Genomic DNA, 20880 nt, shown 5'->3' with positions numbered 1-20880 from the left:
CTATGTCCCAGGCATAATGACAAGCTCTGCCCTGTTCACATGGCCTAAAAAATGATCAGTGCATCAGAATGGGTAAGGCATTAAGAACAGAAATGTGTTTATGAGGTTATCAAATGAGCACGGCATCACAGTGAGAAAGACTGGGGGCCTCCAGGACATTCTTTCCACCACGGAGTGTGGAACTTAATCATATACTTCCCCAAAGTGTGACAGAGATAGATGTCTTGTTTCTCCCTTATTTTCCAGGTATCCCATAAATATATGCCATGTCACACGGGTGACCCAAATCACACTGGAATTTCAGTGCTCTCATCAATCGTCTGTCCCTTCCAACCCTCTTGATGCATTTCTTCTTAAGTTTGTCTCAGACCTTCCTGAAACCTTAAGCCTCCAAATCCAGGCTCACTTCTCCTAGCCCAAGTAGCTCAATTTTTTTTATATCAGAGAAGAGAGTTTTTATATGCTGCACCCTGCAATGTTGCTTCATTTCACTTCAAAGAGCCCCGTCATCATTTAATGACCTGCCTGTTCTTCCTGTATCAGAAGAGGAAGTGGACCTAATCATTTCCAAGACAACTTAGCTAGTAGAGACCCTTTCGGTGCCAAGGTCCCATGCTTCTGAAACCTGTGACAGTATATTATTACATCCTGAGTCTTTAGGAAGAGCAGAAAACAGCCATTCCTTCGTATTCTAGAGAAAAATGAGATATCAAGGAGCAAACAGCATCTTAGGGGGCTACCATTTTCATTCTTATGGACAAAATTCAGCCCACGTAGAAATAAATCAATAGATCATAATTTATTCCCAAGGAAAAAATTGGATTAGTCACACAAAAGTTGTTTAAGGATGCTGTCTGCAACATGAATATGTAAGAATAGAAGAATGAGTAAAAAAAATTGTCTAACTACAAGTATTAATGTTATACAAGCATTAAAAACCAGGTTCTCAGAAAATATATCTGGGAAGATATGGGAAAATGTCTCTGAGAATAAAACAGATTCGGAATAAAACAAATACACATATTGTAACATGTACATGTATGCCATATATATAAGCATAAATATGTAAATTGTGTCTAATATATAAACGAATACATTCACTATATATGCACATATATTATTGTAATTTTAGTTTAAAAGAAGAAGGAAAAAGCAAAAGAAAAAGCTTAGCAGGTTAGCTATTTTTAGATGTTAAGAGTGACTTATAATAAATTATGGGTTTACAGGTGATTTTGAAATTTATCCTTTTGGAAATGTGTTTCTGTAAAAATGATGAACATCATAATAAAGAATATCTAAAACAATGAATCTTAACATTGGAATGACATTGGGCAGCTTTAAAAAAAAAATACTGATGTCCGTGACCAAACCCAGATATTCTGATTTGAGTGATCTAGGATGCTGCCTGGGTATCACAGTTTTAAAACCATCCAGATAATTCTAAATATTTAGCTATAATTGAGAATCACTGTTTTAAAAACATGTTTCTTTTTAACTATGTGCATTACTTATTTTAAATATACACATTCAAAAGAATTCAACCTGTAACTAAAAGTTACATTCATTAGGATTTTTCCAACTGAAGTCTGAAAAAAAAAATCAGAGGCTACAGAGACGAATGGAAGAGAGAACTGTATCAGAAATCTAAACATGATGGTCACTTGTGCTGTCTGGTAACCAGGACAAAAAGGAGAATATGAATCAAAAAAAGATAATTTCTGTTAAAGAAGTTTAGAATGAATTCTAAGAGGAAATCATCTCGTATATGTAAACGATGACATGGACATGATGGAAAACATATTTATTAACAGTTTCATAGATAATACAGAGACATTTTCCTATACAAGTTTCGTATACCAACTTCTTATAAAAGCCAAGGTATAATGATGCTGATTTTGTGAAAACATTTCGGTGGTGAACTCAGTGAAGTAGTCTGGACTTATCGGAGTTAACGTTATATTTATTTACAATAAAAAAGATTATTTAAGAACACTAAAAATGAAAACGTATTATCCTTTTAATCTAACTTCCATTTATCTGTAACACAGAAGTTAATTTCTCAGTTAAGCACTTTGTGGTATGTAGATAGGACAGATTTAGGAAATTAAGTGGGGATATGTTAGAAATGGGCTATAGTGAGGAGAAGCAAACACACAGAATGTAGGAATTCACATTCACATATATGAAAGGAGGCTTTTGGACAAGAACATTGGCGTGTACTTTTGAGAAGAGTATTCCTCCTTTTATACCAATGAGTGCACACAGATTCACACAGATACAGACACAAAGAGACACACACTTTTGTTTTTTAGTGATAACTTCCAAAGTAAATGTATAAATATTTGACTCAAAACAACTTGACATTTTCAGCCTGAGTCTCCTCTCCTCTGTTCTTGACTCAATTGAACACACACACACACACATACACACACAAACACACACACACGAACACCAGTTTGTAGGACAGCAAAACATATCAGGGAGTATAGTAAAGAAGTTCCAAAGGGGAAAAGCTTTTTTTGACTTTTAGCACATAAGCAATAATTTATTGCTAACAGCAGTTAATGTAATGGTTTGAGAAATGTGATTACCACACTTCCTTGGGAGAATCTGCTAAAAACAAAACTAACCCTATTACACAACAGTGAAAATAAGTCCAGAGTCTTGTGGACTATCCATGTGTAGCTGAAGTCACAGACACTATGTAACCTTCTGAAATTTCTAGGCTACTTCAAGTTAGAGTGCAAAGCTTCCCTTTCAGGTAAGATGGACAGAGATCTTAATTGCTTTGGTTTTCAAACTGATGGCTGGCAGAGTTAGTGGCTTGACATATAGGTTTGGGCACACTGCTCCAGTTCTAACAAACCTTCCCGTGGACCACCAAAGGTGAGTTTGCCATTCAAAGACCCCCTCATAAACCAGGCCTAAACTGTCTTTCTACTTTTATGTCTTAGTTCCTTCACATTCCTGCCCCTCTGCCTGAATCATCGCCACCCATGTGTTCATTTTTTCCACCTCCAATCCCTGGCTGAAGCTCACCTTTCTTTTTCCTCTTTCCCACCGAACACCATCTGTCAAAGATCATACTCAGTCTTCAAAATCCAGAACCCACCTCCTCCACAAAGTATTCCCTAATTGTGTAGTTAGAATACATTCCTTCCTCACTCAGTTTTATGTTTCTATTACAATACCCTTCAACAAAGTCAATTTTCATTTTTTTGAAAGCTACATTTTTTCCTTCCTTTTATCAATGCCCAGGGTATGGGGCCTTGTTGTGTGAATCCTGTAGCCTCTACAGTGAGGCATGCAATAGGTATTCAGGGTTTTTTTTTTCTTTATAGCGAAAACTTGGGTACACATGGATGTAAACATGGGAATAACAGACACTTGGGAATCCAAAAGGAAGGAAAGAAGGAGGGGGAGAAAGGGCTGAGACACTTCCTGTCAGGTATTATGTTCACAGTGTGGATGATGGGATCGATAGAAGCTCAAACTTCAGCATCACACAATACACTCTTGTAACGAACCTGCATATGTACCCCCAAAATCTAAAATTGAAATTAAAAGAAAAGAATAAAGTGTTTAGCATTTTAAGACCTGACTAATCAAATACTGTCATACAGGAAGAGATGGCAAAAACACTGTAAGTAACACACACACACACACACACACACACGACCCCCATGAGTTGCAACTCTTTAGAGAGAAATGTAAACAAATCATTCAGTTATCATCAACTGAATTCTCATGACAATTACCAGACAATTATCTTCATAATAAATTATCTTCTCTTCCAACAGCCAAAGTTAAGTGGAAACCAGATCTGACCAGCAAAAGCCTGGGAAGGAAGCTGGTGTATATTAGGTATTTGCAAGGAGTTGGGCACTTCACATATATAACGTTCATATAATATTAACAACTCTGCAAGGGAAGGCTTATTCCATTTTTTTATTTGAAGAAACTGAGCCTCGGAGAGGTTAAGCAATTTGCCCAAGGCTACACTGTTAGGAAATAAAGCTGGGATACAAAGCTGGGGCAGTAGAACTACAAAGTCTAAACTCTTTCCATCCTACCAAGCTGCCTCTCACATATAAATAGCTCAGAATTTTACTGAAGATGAACAGGAGAGTGATTCTCAAACTACTTTATATTTTTGCAGGGCCTTAGAGTAACACCTGTCCAGCTGACATGGAACCGTGAAAGTCCAGAGTCCTGTGGACTATCCATGTGTAGTTGAAGTCACAGACACTACGTAATCTTCTGAAATCTCTAGTCTGAAAGATTCAAGGTAGGGAATAGCTCAAGAGAGAAAATACCAATAGAAAGTATTATAATACTCAAAAGAGCTTGAACCTCAATAAACTGAGGATACATACTATCAACTATTAAATAGTTCTGACAGATTACACCTATTATATGTTATTATTCACAAAAAGCATATTAGCTGTACTGGGGGAAAAAAGGATTAATCAGAAGTTATGAAACTTGGAATTCAGTTCAGAAAACCATGAACTTGCTGTGGTGTCTTGAGCAAGTCATTTTTCTTGCTGGGTGTCATTTGTGCCTGTTTGCTCAATACCGGGATTGATTACAGGATATGCACCCGTTACTTCTAACATTCTGTAAGCCTGAAGTTAGTAACTTGTAGACCTACAGGACCTCACTAGCAGAGAGGAGAGATTCTGCTCATGCTTGCACTCTGAACATATTTGATACGCCTTAGAATATGATCCCTGCAACTTTCCTAAAAGCATGTATAGCCAGTTGAGATACTAAGATAATAATCGTGCGGAAGAACAAAAACGTAAACTCTTAAACAGGTGTCTGCAGGTGGTTCCCTTGTTGCATTCCTTTGCAGTGAGCCCAGACATTTCCTTGCCCTGTAGTATCTGTTTCTCCACCTCGGGTTAGGTTTTGAAATTTTAGTTTTGAGACAAACACAGGATCTGGTTTTCCATTTTTGTTCTGTATACAAAGTGAAGTTAAAACCATTTCAAAGTCAAACAGGTCTCCTCTCCATCCCGCAGCCCTCAAGAATTCAAACAGGGCTGGGTTTTGTTTGGCAGCAGGGAGTGGCAGTAGCTGTGAAAATGCTTGTCAAATGGAAGAAGGTGTGATATGCTTCAGGAAAGAAAATTGCCAGGAGCAAGAAGGATAGAAAACATGGCATACGAATTGAGACAGCTGCAGAAGAGACATCCAGTTTGTTATATCCATTTGTGTATCTCTATAATACAGAACTAAGTGTTTTAACAGCCCTTTTGAAATTTGAAAATGGATCTTCCATCGATTCAGAGCTATACACTGGCTCAAACTAGCTCTTGTTCAAAGAGGTCATCTGGTAGGTCACTGCCCACTACTACACACGGGAGTCTACATCAAACTTTGATAAGGCTCTGTGAAAACAGGGCAAGTGCTATTAGGAGATCTGTAGAGGAAGAAACCCACCAGATTCTACTCCAACCCCACTGCTATGATCACCAGTGCTCTCAACACAGGGCATTTTTACAAGATATCATGAAGAGATGATAGGAAATAGACCCCATTGCTCTGATAACCATGTTGGCTTCTGTATAAGTTCATTTCAAATATATTTGAAAGCAGTCCTGTCTTTTCAAGGAGCCAAATTTTCCCATCTTAATTATTTACAAATACTTGTTTCCATGCAACAATCAAAAAGGCAAAGAAACTCTTGGGTACTGTATGCTTCTCACTACTTACTCTTGAGGAAGAAAAAAAGGTCAAAAGCAGCTTTTCTTTACCAATGAAGAAGTTGTTGTCAATATTTTGTAAGCAATTCAGATCATTGCAATATTTCCTGTATTCCTATTCGGTGCTTAGCACTATGCTAAGTATTAGGGATTATATAAGATTTTTATAGTATTTAGGAAGACAAGATTAGTTATTTCATAAAACTTGGTCTTGGGTTCCCAAATCCTTTCGAGTTCTATTTATTCCTCAGCAAGTAAATAAAAATGTCAGTTTCTTTGGCACTGAATCTAAATAGCAGAGAATTTCAGAAAAGGAAGAAAGTAAATAAGAGAGATCTCAGGAAAAGTTTCATTAGGAGGATGCACTGACTCAATACATGTGCATGTAACATACATGAAGGGAGGTATAAGCTCTGCCTAAGACAGTGGAATTGAGAAAGCAAGTCAGAAAAACCTCCCAGAAGATGAGAAGGAATCACTCGGGCCGGGCATGGTGGCTCACGCCTGTAATCCCAGCACTTTGGGAGGCCAAGGCAGGTGGATCACGAGGTCAGGAGATCAAGACCATACTGGCTAACATGGTGAAACCCCGTCTCTACTAAAAATATACAAAATTAGCCGGGCATGGTGGTGGGCGCCTGTAGTCCCAGCTACTCGGAAGGCTGAGGCAGGAGAATGGTGTGAACCCGGGAGGTGGAGCTTGGAGTGAGCCAAGATCGTGCCACTGCACTCCAGCCTGGGCGACAGAGCGAGACTCCATCTCAAAAAAAAAAAAAAAAAAAAAAAAAAAGAGAAGGAAGCCTTACAATTCAGGCTTAGATAGAGAATAAAAGCAATGACCATTGTGTAGAAAAGTGTCTATACAGCAGTTTGTAGTTTATCAGTTATAGTTTCTGATTTCATATCAATAATGTCATTTGAAAAAAAGGTCAAAAGTGGCCAGAAACTTTACTCAATGTAAAGGAAAAATTTTAAAGTCACCTGACTTGATGTATAATCATTTTTTTTCTTATGAAATTTACTTTTGGATCCTGTCTGAACAGAATCACAGGGAAATAAGTGATTTGTTGATACAAAGACCCCAGTAATGAAAACTGCTTCCCTGTGGCTTGCAGGAGAACCTGCCTGCAGTCCACCATTGGCTTGAGGTAGAGAAAACAGCTAGTCTTCCCTGAACAGTTGCCAAGGAAACAGCCAGTGTTTTATGACATTATGGTCAGATTAAAGGAAAATAGACTGACCCTGTAACAATGCCATTGGAAAACCAGCTGCTTGGAAAATCGCAATAATTATCCAAAGTCTTCTTTCACAACACACACACAACAGAAAATCTAAACCAACACATACAAGCAGGAAAACATTTTTTTTTTTCCCCAACAAATCCATCGTGGAGTTCTTGCCTAAGCGTAAGAGTCAATTACTGCTGCTGCTGCTTTTTTTTTTCTTTTTTTTCTAAAGGGAGATAGAATCATCTATTATTTTGTCTCACTCACAGATACAATCTTAAGCCCAGACTTATATTATTTTAACTAACATCAGCCAGAAAGGAAATGAGTCTAAGATGAAGTGCTTTAAAACCAAACCTATAACTGGCTCTACAGTCCTTGAACATCTTGGTTCTCTATACAATATATACTTGAGAATAGATATAAAATCCAGAAAGTCTAATTATGCTTGTATTGTATTGGTGTGTTCATTGAAATGCCAGAAAAGTTATCCAGGTGGCCTAGGAGCTGGCTTCAATATAAGGAGGTGGGGTTAGCTTTGGAACTAAATCCAAATAGCATAATAAAGATTGCTTATCCATATGGCAAATACTACAGTGAAGTGTTAGGGGCACTAAATTCTGGTCATTTCCATTGGACAAGTATTTATTTAGTGTCAGATGCCAACACATGTTGGCTAAACATAATCATAACTAGTATTTATTAAGCTTTTATTGTGCGCGAAGCACTGAATTGACTGTTTGACGTGTTTTCTCATTTAATCATCAAATACCCAAAGGAAGGAAGACATATTATCATTGTCCCCATTTTACGGATAAGAGCATTCACTGAGTCTTGGATTTGGGTAAAGTAACTTGTCCAGATCTCCACAGCTCATGGGCAGGGATATCTTCTGGGCTCTGCCGCTAATGACTTTGCCATATTGACTTTTAAGACTGAGAGACAAATGCAATGCAACATCCAACTTCCCACAGTGGGTGACACATGAATCACACATTGCTTTTGTTTTCTAAGAGCTAGCAGAAAAGTCTGAATTTCAGTGTATGTGTGTGTATGCAAGAGCAAGATGGAATGGAAAATACATCCATTTACAAATAAGTCTCATTCAAGTCACAATAAACCTGATACTACAAGAAAGCAGAGTTTGAGGAACAACAAGAATTTTAATAGCATTTGACTTAGAGAAAGTCATTTAATTTATTTGGAAAAAAGTACATGGAATTCAAGTGAGGAGACAGTTGGGTGGAATTTCAGTTATTAGAAGTGAATAGAAAAGCTTAATGTTGTAACTTAGGGCTATTTCCTTATGAGAATTGACTATAATACTGTGAGGAAAGGGGAAGGGAGATTTAACATTTATTCCTAGGATATTAACTATCTTCACCTCTATTTCTGAATTGAACCAGTGTCATATAAGGAGACTGGTGAAGAGAGATCATAACATTTCTCCTAAGCGATGTCCTTATTGTGGCTTTTTTGTAATGCATACTTTCTTAGTGTATATTTTAGGGCAACCCTCTTGTCTACTAAGTGACAGAGGTAGACCAGTTGACCTCCTAACTAAAGGTCCTTTAGCATCTATTAACATGCTATTGAGAAGCACTGCCTGGGACAGATGCTAAATAGATGTGTGTGTGTGTGTGTGTGTGTGTGTGTGTGTGTATGTATGTGTGTGTGTGTGTGTGTGTGTGTGTATGTTTTGAGATAGAGTCTCACTTTGTTGCCCAGGCTGGAGGGCAGTGGCACAATCTCGGCTCACTGCAACCTCTGTCTCCCTGGTTCAAGTGATTGTCCTGCCTCAGCCTCCTGAATAGCTGGGATTACAGGCGTGCACCACCATACCTACCTAATTTTTTTGTGTTTTTAGTAGAGACAGGGTTTCACCATGTTGGCCAGGCTGGTCTCAAACTTCTGACCTCAGGTGATTTGCCCACTTTGGCATCCCAAAGTGCTGAGATTACAGTTACGAGCCACTCTGCCCAGCCAATAGATGTTTTGTTAACAAAACTTCTCCAGAATAAAAACTTCCTTTTAAGTATGCTAGATTTGCTCAAGTGGGTCCCCAAACTCAGCAACGGTAATAATCTTATGGAGCCAGGCAATCCCAAGGGGGCAGAGTGCAGCTTTCTGCAGTGTTTAGGGTTATCTAGCCAATAACTGAGTAATGCAACTACAAGAGAATCTAGAACTTTGCTAGACATAGTCGGCGTTCAGTGACATGTGGAATGAATAAACACGAGTAGTGATTAAGAATTCATATTCTGGAGATACTACCTGGAATAACATTTTATCACTACCCGTAGCCTTTTAATTTATGATAACCTACTTTTATATTTCAATATCAATGAAACAAGAATAATAATGATACTGATTTAACAGATTACTGATGATTACATAAGATCATTCATGCAAAATACTCAGTACAATAAATGGCACAGAATAAAGCATACATCAAATAATATCACTGAAGAACCCAGAGGGACGTGAGTGACTGAAAAATGGTTGTTATTGCAATGAAATAGCTAAGGTATTTGCTAATCTCACTGGAGTCCAGTAGGTTCATTCATATATAAAAATATACATGGAGTATAATTTATATTATTCAAAGACCATTTTTCTAATTCGATTCATAAATTCTATATGTGTCTGTCTAGCATGAGTCTATAAGCTCCAAATGCTAAATTTGCTGCAATAACTGGCTCCAGGAATTGGGGAAAATAATAGCAAACTTCATACTGAGTGAGTGGAAATACAGAAGCTATATTTTGTTCATAATCACTGATCAATCCTTTTATTAGTTTGGGTCCATTCTCCTTCCCTTTCCCTGCCCTCACTGATACTTTTTAAGGAGAAAAGCTAAAGGATAAAAAAAAAAAGCGTAATTTTTTCCCCAAATCAAACCCGTACCCAGAATGTTAGATGTTTGGAGTAAAATTTCTTAGATATAATACACACACACACATACAGAAAGCTGCAGCGAGAGAGAGAGGGAGAATGAGAGAGTATAATTAGCTCCTGGGCATGAGGGGAAATCTCAAAAATTACCCAGGAATAAGGGAAAAATGTCATTCTAGGGTTAGTCCTTTCAATTATTTAATAATTACATCTACAAAGAGAACGCTAATTTACCCCATCAGTGAACATTTTGGAAACTATTTATTTGGTTTTAAAAATATAATCTTTAAAACATCCTCAATATGCACAAGAGAAGGGGAAAGATAAACACAGATGCTAAAGAAACAAACTGAATTGTGCTTTTTTCAGTTCTAGTCATTTTTGCAAATTCCTTCAAAGTATGCATTTAGATCTTTTTATGTTCTGATTACATTCATCATTAAAACATTGGGTAAAATCCACCACTGCTACCATTGTGGAATTGGAGGTTTATGCTAGCTGCAAGAAGTACGTTTTTGGAATTCTTTGGTTGCATGAAGAATTCAGTTTGCCCACTGGCACTGCAAGCACCAATAAAAGGAATTGGGGAGCATTGTAGTGAAGAATTTTGTAGTTGAAACACACAGAGGAAAAGCGGAGTAACCAAAATTCTCCAGATTTTACTTTATTTCTTGTTGTTTAGATCATCAACTATATGAACTACACTTAATGTTGAAAATAAAATATATTTATAGAATATCTATAAACGTACTCAACCTTGACCTAGGAACAGACCAGGAGGAACGTAAGGGAATAAGAATTCTTTCCACAAAGATCCTCTTACTACCTTACAAAAACTTTGGTGGGGAATAAAAGAATGATGAAGACAATATTCTAATGATCTGCAACACAAAGGACAAATGCTTGAAGGGAGATGGACACCCCATTCTCCGTGATGTGATTATTATGCATTGCATGTCTATATCAAAACATCTTATGTACCCCATAATATATACATCTACTATGTATCCACAACTTTTTTAAGGATTTAAAGAAAAAGAAAACAACAAAAGCACAATGTTCCAATACTCAAATGTTTCAGTGTAACTGAGAGATCTCATTAAGTACATTTACTAGCAAAAATTTACCCCAGGCAAGTCCCTTCCCTTCCCTAAGCCTCAGTTTTCTCATCTATAAGATGAGAAAGTTTTTGACCCCAAGACAGTTTTGGACCCCATGATCTGTAAGGGTCTGTCCTTAATAAATGGTTCTAAGATTATTTCTTCCAGTGAAAAAGACCTGGATATCCCCAGTAATTGCTATAAAACAAGGCCATAGGTTTCTTTCCTAACATAATGACTAAGTTCTATAATCCAATTCTTATGCACTATCTACACTGCTATACTTAAAGGTTAATATCAAATGATGTCTTCTCCAATATGCTTTTATTGATTTCCCCAATCATAATTTTTCTCTCCCTACTCTTTGAGCGTGTGTGTGTGTGTGTGTGTGTGTGTGTATACAGCATTTAATCGTATTCTCGCTTTCAAGACCCCTAAGGTCAGTAACTTTTCCTTCACCTTTCATTTCCTAAATGCCCACTGTATAACAGGTTCTCAGTTAATGCTTGGGGATGTGAATATCTATAGTTCTCTTATGTTACAGTCTAAATGATATCCTATGGCCACTTAAGATAGGTACACTTTTCTATGAGTTATACTTCATTGAAAATTTTTATATCAATAATTTACTGAAATCATTATATGCACATATATATATACCCTATAACTCATACATGTGTGTGTTGTATGTATTCTCCTACAATTAATCAATTCCATTCCTACATCTATACCCTTGAGAAATATTTTATATATGTACACCAAAAGACATGTGCTCATAGAAGCATTCCTTGTTGTCATGAACCTAACCATAAATAATTCAAATGTCTACTAATAGAACAAAAAAATTATGGTATTTTTCATTCAATCAAAAATTATATAGAATTGAAAATAATTATGGCTTCTGTACAAGATGGAGAAAATGAAAGGAGCCCCACCCCCACCCATACCATAATTTAAACCAAGCCAGACGGTGTGCAAATCTACAACTGGTTTTGAATCCATAGAGAACTGAGGCTGCAGAACAACCAACTACAGTAGTGTCCTTTTATCCATGGAAGATACCTTCACCTTCCAAGACCACCAGTAGATACTGAAACTGTGGATACAACCTAACCCCTATACATACTGTTTTTTCCTAGACATACATACTTATGATAAAGTATAATTTATAAATTAGACGCAAAAAAGATTAATAGCAATAACTAATAATAACGTAGAACAATTATAGCAATATCCTGTAATAAAAGTTACATGTATGTGGTCTCTCTCTCTCTCTCTCTATTTTTAGAGAGACAATAGTCTCTACATGACTATTGTAATGTAGTCACCTATTTTTGGACTGTGGTTGACCGTGGGTAACTGAGACTGCAGAAGGCAAAACTACTGATAAGTGGGAGTTGGGGAAACTACTGTAACCTGAAATCTAAGGAAAGATAGATGCCTCTGAGGAGAGACAGGATGTGAACACTTGCAGAACACTAAGGCAGATGCTTCTGAATGCCATACTATTGGTAACAGAAAAAAAACACTACAGTTATTAACCAGTTGCAAGAGACTAGTTGTAGGGTGGTATTAAAACACAGAATATTTGGGCAGTGCAGATGGAAGCGGAATTTAATTTATACTCTTTTCCTCAGATCTCAGCAGATGCTGACATGAAAGACCTGAGGCAGAATAAGAGTACTGATAGACCAATGGAACAGAGGAGAGACCTCAGAATTTACACCACACATCTACAACCATCTGATCTTTGACAAACCTGACAAAAACAAGCAATGGGGAAAGGGTTCCTTATTTAATAAGTGGTGCTGGGAAAACTGGCTAGCCGTATGCAGAAAACTGAAACTGGACCCCTTCCTCACATCTTACACAAAAATTAATTCAAGATGGATTAACTACTTAAATGTAAAACCCAAAACCATAAAAGCCCTGGAAGGAAACTTACACAATACCATTCAGGACATAGGCATGGGCAAAGATTTCATGAGGAAAACGCCAAAAGCAACTGCAACAAAAGCTAACATTGACAAATGAGATCTAATTAAACTAAAGAGCTTCTCCACAGCAAAAGAAACTATCATCAGAGTGAACAGGCAACCTACAGAAAGGGAGAAAATTTTTGCAATCTATCCATCTGACAAACGTCTAACATCCAGAATCTAGAGGAACTTAACAAATTTATAAGAAAAAACCAAACAACTTTATCAAAAAGTGGGCAAAGGATATGAACAGACACTTCTCAAAAGAAGACATTTATGTAGTCAACAAACATATGAAAAAAAGCTCAATGACACTGATCATTAGATAAATGCAAATCAAAATCACAATGAGATGCCATCTCATGACAGTCAGAATGGCGATTATTAAAAAGTCAAGAAACAATATATGCTGGCCAGGCTGTGGAGAAATAGGAACATTTTTACACTGTTGTTGGGAATGTAAATTAGTTCAGCCATTGTGGAAGACAGTGTGGTGATTCCTCAAGGATCTAGAACCAGAAATACCATTTGATCCAATAATCTCATTACTGGGTATATATCCAAAGGAATATAAATCATTCTACTATAAAGACACATGTACCTGTATGTTTACTGAAGCACTATTTTTCAATAGCAAAGACATGGAACCAACCCAAATGTCCATCAATAATAGACTGGATAAAGAAAATGTGGTACATGTACACCATGGAATACTATGCAGCCATAAAAAGGAATGAGATCATGTCCTTTGCAGGGACATGGATGAAGCTGGAAGCCATCATCCTCAGCAAACTAACACAGGAACAGAAAACCAAACACTGCATGTTCTCACTTATAAGTGGGAGTTTTAACAATGAGATCACATGGACACAGGGAGAAGCACAACATACATCTGAGCCTGTTGGGGGATGGGGGCAAAGGGAGGGAGACCATCAGGACAAATAGCTAATGTATGTGGGGCTTAAAACTAGACAACGGGTTGATAGGTGCAGCAAACCACCAGGGCACACATATACCTGTGTAACAAACCTGCATGTTCTGCACATGTATCCTGGAACTTAAAGTAAAATAGAATAAAATAAAAAGCAAAAAAGAGTACTGATAAAGTATCTGTTGTGGTGCAGGCTTCAGGAGGGGAACAGCAGCAGCTCTGGGAAAGGCTTAATGCCCTGCCCATATACTTCTCCCAGATCGTCCCTTTGGAATAAAGGTCTTCAGCCCTAGGAAAATAACAGTGAGTCTTGTGGCTCTTAGGGCACCAGTGATAACTCATCATAGGTGGGGGAAAAGAATAAGAAGTGATTTTAGTCCCGGGGAGAGGCAGGATCACTGAAACAGCCTGCTTCGGAGACTCACAGGCACACTGCCTCTCTAAAACTGAAGGTAACAGCAGAAAATGTCCCTCTGCCTCAAAAGCATCAAGTAAAAAGTAACAGCAATCAAGTTCAACCACAAAACTAATTTACATTCCCACGAACAGTGCAAAATTTGGGAGACAGACAAAAAAGAAGTTGTCTCTGTGGTACAGGCACAAAAAGAAGATCTAAATCTGAGGGTGGAGCAAATACTGAGAAAGTCCTTTTGGAAAACCACTCCTCACCACAAAGAGAAAGTAACATTAGAGATATTTGAAATCTGTGGTGCACTAAGAGGAATCACAGCAACAACAACAACAAAAAATTCAAATCAAGGCCAACTTCTGACAAGACTGACACAAACACCCCACACTAAAGGCCTAACAAAAGAAAAGGCATGTTCATTTACAGGTGTGAAATATATTAGCCTATCTTTATTATCCTATATAATATGTCTGGCTTTTAACAAAAACTTACCTGGCATACCCAGAAGTAAAAATAACAACACACTGTCAAGAGACAAAGCAACAAACAGAAATAGACTCAGAAATAAGACAGATGTTGGATTGATCAGATAGGGAATTTAAAATAACTATGATTAATGTTTAAGGCTCTAGTGAAAAAGGAAGAAAATTTGCATGATCTCAAAGATCTAGAGACTGTCATATGAGAATATTTCTCATTCTGTCTTACGAAAATAAAATGAAAATGCTAGAAATGAAAATCATAGTAACAGAGAAGAAAAATACTTTGAATAGGCTCATAAGCAGACTCAACTGGGGAAAGAATTAGTAAACTTAAAGATAGGTGAATAGAAATTTATAGAAAGAGTGAAAAGTAAGAGAACAGAGCATCAAAGAATTATAGAAAAATATTAAGCCTGCATGTAGTTAGAACTCCAAAGAGAAAAGATAAAAGAATGAAGGCAACAAACCACCAAAACAAAATAAAAATTGAAGAGATATTGGCTATCTTCTAAAGAATAAACAACCAACTGAAGATAGAAGAGCCAAGAAATTAAGGGACTGACAAACAGGATATACACAAACACTAAAACTAAAACCAGAAAACTAAAACTAAAAACCCTAATAAACATAGCTTCAAGCTGTTAGAAAAGAGACAAAGGATAAAAGTTTGAGACCAGTCAGAAAGCAAAAATTCATACTGCACTGAAAGCAAGAAAGACATTGACAGCAGACTTCTTGTCAGAAACTATGCAAGTGAGAAAACAATGAAGTGACATCTTAAAAGTGATAAAAGGAAAAAGGCCAACACAATTCTCTACTTGGTAAAAATAGTTTTCAAATGAAGGAGAATTAAAAACTGTTTCAGGACAGAATTGAAGAAATATTGAAGGGAGCTCTTCAAGGAGAAGGAATACGGTATCAGACACAAAGGTGGATTTATACAAAAAAATAAAGTGCTGAAAAAGCAGAAATGAATTAGCTTTCTCATTATTTTTAATTGCTCTAAAAGATAACATTCTAAAGCAAAATTAGTATCAATGTGCTGTGTATTTATAGAATATATATAAGTAAAATGAATGACAACAAGAACACGAAAAGATGGTAAATAAATTGAGAGTAACAATTGTAAGGTCCTGAAACTAGTCAGACAGTGATATAATAGTATTTGAAGGTAAACTCTAGTTAATTAAAGGTGTATATTGCAAATCAAAGGGTAATACTAACATTAAAATCAAGAGTATAAATAATAAACAAATAGTGTAAATGAGATGGAATTGTGAAAAACATTTAATTCAAAGAAAGGCAGGAAGAGAAAAATATAACAGATGGAAAAGTAACAAAAGCTGATTGTGAATTTCAATCCAACTATATCAATAATCACATCAAATGTAAATAGTGTAAACACACAAATTAAAATACAGATGGTCAAATTGGATAAAATGAAAGATGTATCTGTCTAAAAGCAAGCTACTTCAATTATACAGACATTGATAGACTAAAAACAAAAGGCTGGAAAAATACTTTGTAAACTAATAAAAGAAAGTTAAATTAATATTATCTAAAATTCAGAACAAGAATATTTTCAGAGTTAAAGAATCATATTATGTAATAAGGAAGGAATTGAATATGGGGTTAAGATGATATAACAATCCTAATGTACGTGCACTTAACAGTATGGCTTCAAAATATATTAAAACAAAAACCATACAAGTGAAAGGAGAAATAGACAAATCTACAATTATGCTCAAAGTTTCAGAATCCCTCTAATAATTTACAGAAAAAGAAGATAGAAAATCAGTAAGAATAGAGAGAACTTGTACAATACTGTTAGCCAAATTAACCTAATTGACAACTATAGAACACTTCACCTAATAATAGCAGAATACACATATTTTTGAAATGTGCAGAGCATTAACCAAGATATACCATATTTCTAGCACATAAAACAAACCTCAACAAATTTAGATGAATTTAAGTTACACAAAACATGTTCACAGATCATAAGGAAATAAACTAAAAGTCCATAACAGAAAGGCCTAGAAAAAATATCCAAATATTTAAAAATTAAATAACATATTTCTAAATAAACCATGAGTCAAAAAAATTACTAGATAAATTAGAAAATATCTTGAACAAAAATGAAAACACAATATATCAAAATTTGTAGAATGCAACTTAAGTAGTACTTTGAAATTGAATGTTTATATTAGAAAAAAACAAAAGATCTCAACTCAACAACTGAATCTTTAACTTTAGGGAAATAGAAAGAGAAGAGCAAACTTAACCCAAGCCAAGCAAAAGTAGTAAAATAATAAAGAGCAGAAGTCAATACAATTGAGAGCAGAAAACCAATAGAGAAAATCTCAGTGAAACCAAAGGTAATTCTTTTGCGAAAAAAAAAATCACAACAAACTCTATTCAGACTTACCAAGAAGAAAAAAAAGAAATAAGACATTAATTATAAATATCATGAATGAGAGAGGGAAACAATACCACAGTACTTACAGACATTAAAATGAGATTAAATGGACTAATTTTCTAAGAGATGCAAACTGTCAATTAACAAGAATAAATTTTGTAGATTAAAGCCTTCTAACAAAGAAAATTCCAGGTCCAGATGGCTTCACTGGCAAACTGTACCAAACATTTAAATAATAATACCAATTCCATACAAATTCTTCCAGAATATAAGAGAGGAAGGAACTCATCAGTTCCTTTTATGAGACCAGCACTGCACTGATAACAAATCTAGTCAAATATATTACCAAAAAAGAAAACCACAGTTTAGTATACCTCATGACACAAATGCAAAAATCCTCAACAAACTACTGGCAAATTAAATCCAATAACACACAAAAGGAGTAGTACAACACAACCAAGCGGGGTTTATCTTGGGAATGCAAGGCTGATACAACATTTAAAAATTAACCAGTGTTACCTACCATATGAACCAGCTGTAGAACAAAAGTCTTATTATCATACCAACTTATGTCTAAAGGCAATTGACAAAATTCAACACACTTTCATGATTAAACCTCCCAGAAAACTAATGAAAAGAAGGAAACGTGCTCAGCTTAATAAAGAGCATGTACAATAACCTTACTTCTAACATTACACTTAATGGCAAAAGACTCAATGTTTTCTCTTCATATTGGGAACAGCGCAAAAATGTTCATGTTCACCACTTCCATTCAACAACTAACTGAAAGTCCCTAGCCAGGGCAATTGGGCAAGAAACAGAAAAGGCATGACTTCAAATAATGAAATGAAACTGTTTCTACTCACAGAAAATGTAATTTAAATCTTTTAAAATGTCTATATATTTGGGGGCTACAAGTGCAGATTTCTCACATGCATATGTTGTGTAGTGGTGAAATTTGGGCTTTTAGTGCACCCATAAACCGAAGAGTGAGTACTGGACTGTATCCAATAGGTAATTTTTCAACCCTCATCATCCTCCCACCTTTATTTCATTCTGTATGCCCATATGTTCCCATTGTTTAGCTCCAATTTATAAGTGACCACATGCAGTATTTGGCTTTCTATTTCTAATTTATTTCATTTAGGATAACGACCCCTAGTTCTATCCATGTTGCTGCAAAAGACATGATTCCATTCTTTTTTATGGCTGAATTGTATTCATATATATATATATATATATATATATATATATAATTAAAGAAATTATATAATAGAAATTATATAACTATAATTAAAGAAATTAACAATCTAAATAAATACAGACATGTATATTCATGAACTGGAAGACATAATTATTGTTAAGATGTAATTTCTCCCTAGATTTACACCTACATTCAACAATTCTAATCAAAACCCCAGAAGGATTTTTGTAAAAACTGACAAACGAATTTTAAAATTTATACGCAAAGGTGAACTAACTAGAACAGCCAAACAATTTTGAAAGAGCAGAACAAACCATACTACCTGATTTCTAGATTTGCTGCAAAATGATAATTGCCCACACAGTGTGTGAACTGGAGAATGGACAGACATATATTAACAGACTGATGGAACAGAATATAGAATCCAGAAATAGACCCATCTATGGTTTATATGGTCTGTAACATGCATCTGATTTACAATCTGCATAAGATTAATTAAATTACAACAAATGGTGCTGGAACAATTGGACATCCCTATGGGGGGAAAAAATACCTTTACTCAAAATTTGATCACCTTATATAAAAATTAACTCAAAACAATAAAACACCTAAAAGTAACACCTAAGATTATTAAAGATTCTAGAAGAAGATAAACTATGGCCATATTTAAAATGTTAGAAGAACCTCATGAACATAACAGAACAAAAGAAAACTGCATAAAAGCATATACAACAAGCTGAGCATAGTGGCTAACGCCTGTAATCCTAGCCAAGGCAGGTGGATCACATGAGGCCAGGAGTTCAAGACCAGCCTGGCCAACAGGGCAAAACTCCATCTCTAGCAAAAATTTTAAAAATTGCTGTCTGTGGTGGTGCATGCCTGTAATCCCAGCTACTTGTGTGGTTGAGGCACAAGATTTGCTTGAACCCTGGAGGCGGAGATTCGAATGAGCTGAGATTGTGCCATTAAACTCTAGCCTGAATAATACAGTGAGACCCTGTCTCAAAAAAAAAAAAAGCATATACAACAAAAGTATTTTAATCTAATATATAGTATTATTATAAGTCAGGATAGTGATCACTTTTAGGAGAAAAGAAAGGCATACAACCAGGTTGTCATGAAGAAAACTTCTGAAGTAATTAACTGCTAATGTTCCTTCTTTTTTAGGGTGGGGATTACAAAAGTGTGTTTACTTTTGAGAACTTAGCCAAGTATACTTTTATGATATATAAATTTATCCATATGCAATATATATTTTAAAGCTTTTTTTTTTCTTTTGAGAGGAAGTCTCGCTCTTGTTCCCCAGGCTGGAGTGCGATGGTGCAATCTCAGCTCACTGCAACCTCCACCTCCCGGGTTCAAGTGATTCTCCTGCCTCAGCCCCCCTGAGTAGATGAGATTACAGGCACCTGCCACCACACCCAGCTAATTTTTGTATTTTTAGTAGAGACAGGGTTTCACCATGTTGGCCAGGCTGGTCTAGAACACCTGACCTCAGGTGATCCACCCACCTCGGCCTCACGAAGTGCTGGGATTACAGGTGTGAGCCACCATGCCCAGCCATTAAAGCTATTATTTTTAAAAAAGACATTCATTGGGTGTCATTTGAAAGTCTTTTTCCTTTTTCAGAGACTCAGTTCTTTATATATAAAGAAAGTTCAACCTGACCATCCTAATTCCTTGCTTTGAGCCAAGTGGTAGCTTATTGCAAGTTTCTTAAACTGAATTTTGTTGGTTTAATATTACATACTTGGGACTGACAGAATAAATAACCTGCATTTCTATCATTGATTCCAGGAGTTATAATGAAGAGTTAAACCTCACATAATATAAATAATATGCTCTATGAATGGATCCTAAGTAACCCAGAACTAAGCATTCAAGAGAATGCCCTCAGACTACTACGTTGACCATTTAGAGTTATTACTTTGTTATATTTCAGAGAGACTGAAAACGTAAGAGTCATAGTTACATCCTTTTTCTTTTCCTTTCAAATCTAAAAAATAAAACTGGGAAAAATCAAGACTTTCAGAAAAAAAAGAACTAAGATAAAATACTAAAAATATTAACACTGGTCTACATGATACGGGAATATGCTAAAATCAAAACGCATTGAATTCCTGCAGTTACCGTTCAAACTAGCAATCCTACTTTTAACACCATGATGAGGGGCAATAGCTACTTGGATAATTCCTCACAATTCTGTAAGATATTATGCTATTCACAAAAGGTAAGAACAGTCTTTATCTATCCAACTCCATCCTAGTCAGGATATCAATGCATGCATTATTACTCTCATTAAAAGAGAGAAGAACTGAAGCTCTGAGTAGTTAAGAAGATCTACCCAAGGTCACCAGCAAAGAATGGCAAAGTGGGGAAAAGTGCACTGTACTAAGAGTTAAGACACCACGGATCTGGGTACCACTCTGGTACTAACTAGCTGAGTGTCTACAAAGATTCGCTATTTATAGAATTAAAAGCTTGGCCCAGTTCAGCTACTCATAACTGTGGGCAGCAGATTCTT

The 20880-nt window shown here is 36.0% G+C and overlaps 1 protein-coding gene across 16 annotated transcripts in view; it reads right to left on the bottom strand.

Moving 5' to 3' along the window:
* LPP (LIM domain containing preferred translocation partner in lipoma) overlaps positions 1 to 20880 on the bottom strand; it is a 726282-nt gene that overhangs the window by 58481 nt on the left and 646921 nt on the right. The gene's annotated exons all lie outside the window — the stretch shown is intronic.

Source organism: Pan troglodytes, chromosome 2 (genome assembly GCF_028858775.2).
Source record: "Pan troglodytes isolate AG18354 chromosome 2, NHGRI_mPanTro3-v2.0_pri, whole genome shotgun sequence".
In the NCBI taxonomy this organism is placed as follows: Eukaryota; Metazoa; Chordata; class Mammalia; order Primates; family Hominidae; genus Pan; species Pan troglodytes.
The sequence above is the reverse complement of the archived record's forward strand: the minus strand, read 5'-3'. Positions and strand labels throughout refer to the sequence as shown.